Source organism: Alosa alosa, chromosome 20, assembly GCF_017589495.1.
Source record: "Alosa alosa isolate M-15738 ecotype Scorff River chromosome 20, AALO_Geno_1.1, whole genome shotgun sequence".
In the NCBI taxonomy this organism is placed as follows: Eukaryota; Metazoa; Chordata; class Actinopteri; order Clupeiformes; family Clupeidae; genus Alosa; species Alosa alosa.
The window spans coordinates 25,449,315-25,451,814 of record NC_063208.1 but is presented as its reverse complement, the minus strand read 5'-3'; the positions used below and the strand labels follow the sequence as shown (position 1 = coordinate 25,451,814).

Below are 2,500 nucleotides of genomic sequence, written 5' to 3'. Positions count from 1 at the left end.
AGTCAGAAGGCAATACATGTGAAAGTGAGAGTGAATGAAAGCCAACGTAGAGAGAGAGAGAGAGAGAGAGAGAGAGAGAGAGAGAGAGAGAGAAAGAAAAAAAGAGAGAGAGAATGATAAAGAGAGCACAAAAAGATAGATAGAGAGAGAGAGAGCAATAGGGAGAGCAAAAAATTATAGAGAGAACCGCAGAGCAGAGAAGGTAATTCAAGAAGCTAGTCAATAGGCCTTCCCAGACCCCCAAAGACATGTGCTTTGTAAGGCACTCTCTCTTGCAGTAAATAAAACTCATTAGAAGTGGCTGACATTGGGAGAGAGAGAAAGAGAGGGAGTGAGAGAGAGAAATGAGAGATAGAGAGAAAAAGAGAGAGAGAAAGAAGGGGCAGAGACGCAGAGATTCCTCACTGTCATACACTCTGCCAAGGTTACATCTTATATATGGACATTATAGACGGCGCCATATGAATGCCCACTCATGGCCACACACGTCATACATAATGACCACATTCATAATGACCACAGTCCGACACTTCAGACACATTCATATACAAATGGAGTAATATACAGAGAGCTGCTGGGCACTTGTGGGCTCCACTTCAAACAACACACGGCTGACCAGTATAAAGGGCAGAGGATTCTAATGATTCACAAGCATATGAGTGGCCAAGGACAAGGGAAGAGGGGGTTTCTTTTTCAATCAGTTTCAATGGCACGGAAAGGCAATCAAGTCAATATCACAGCATGTGGCTGCAAGACAGTGTGCCAGTCCTGAGTTATGGGCACCTTTCTAATGGATTCTTTTCCTTTAAGAACAAAAGTCAAATGAACCCCTGTGGTTGATTGCTTTTTGGCACAAGTATATGAGCCTCATTGTAAAAACTTGTGAGACAAAACTTGTGAGACATGTCATTGTGAGGCTCACCTGTACCCGAGTAGGTAAGACACTGACTTGACAGGGTCTAAAGACGTATCTGTTCAGCTTACACTTAATTAATTAAGTAGTTCTTATGAGTTATGGTTTATATTATGTATGATATTTGTTTATTTTGATATTGCATATTGATACATTGATACTGCATTGACATTTATTGTTATTATTGCTTTACGGGCGCAGTCAGGGAGTTAGCAGGAAGTCATGTTTGTTTGTGTTTATGTTTACATTTATTAGCATACGCTTTTGTGCAAAAAAACGTACCAAGAACCAAACAAAACACACCAGGGAGCTACATCACCCCTCCCTTCAGTTTTCTCAGAGACACTCCACACAGGGCTTCGTTTTGGTTTGGGGGACAGGCTGCCCCCACTTTGTTTGTTTCCAGTTTTTTGAGACTGGGCTGCCTACAGAGACTGGGTTTTTTTTGCAGTGTAATCACAGAATGGGCAGCTAGCTCTGGTAAGGAATCACCTATCAGGAGAGCTCTGGTAAAACACTCACCTATCAGGAGAGCTCTGGTAAGGAATCACCTATCAGGAGAGCTCTGGTAAGACACTCACCTATGCAGGACAGGTAGATGACGGTAAGGAAGACCACCAGGCCGGCGGAGCCCACGCCCATATAGAAGAGGGCCTGCCTCTCCTGACGGGTCAGACGGTCACGCAGGTACTGCAGAAAGGCGTAGGCCTGGAGCAGCACAAACACACCTGCACACACACAGATCCCACATACACCAACACACACACACACACACACACACACACAAAGATCCAACATACACCAACACACACACACACACAAATGCTAAAGATCACATATTGCAAATATAACAGATTATTCAATGTGCTTTACATAAACAAAATCAAAGAGTAATAGTACATAAAAGCATAAAACAGCAATAGTTACATTTTACATCTGAAAAGGTAAGGTACATAATAATTAAACGATATAAAAACATCATGGCATGATTAAATGACAGAGTGCAAAACAACAAATTACTGGAACACTGATAACAACTTCACCGTAGGCTTCATCATACCTCCCCGCTGTGAGACCAGCTAACCCAAACCCAAACAAAGGCTGAAAAATCCATGACCACAATTTCTACAAAACCTCTGTCCATCTGATCAGCACTCTGATTAACAGCATGAAAGCATGAGAGGGCAATAGTTTAAGGTGAGGGGGACTTTATAGTGATCCTAGTCAAACACCCAGTGAACAGCCACACTCTTAATGATTCTTGAGATGAGATTCTTGAAGTAGCCCCGTTTATGTGTGCGCGCAACAGAAACACACACAAACAGAAAGATTTATTCAGGAATAGATATAGGCACCAAGCACCTGCACATACAAAGCACATACACACACACACACACACACACACACACACACACACACACACACACACACACACACACACACAGATAGATTACGGCCTGAATAGAGGCATGCGATATGGGAGCGTTTTATATAGGCAGCTGTTGTAGACTTGCAGTTGATCAAATCCCTTATCTTCAGCCTTCAAATGCACAAACCCTATATAAGCAGCTCATTCCTCACTAGTTT

The 2,500-nt window shown here is 42.6% G+C and overlaps 1 pseudogene; it reads right to left on the bottom strand.

Annotated features, from left to right (window-relative positions):
- LOC125284775 overlaps nt 1-2,500 on the bottom strand; it is a 131,285-nt pseudogene that overhangs the window by 16,703 nt on the left and 112,082 nt on the right.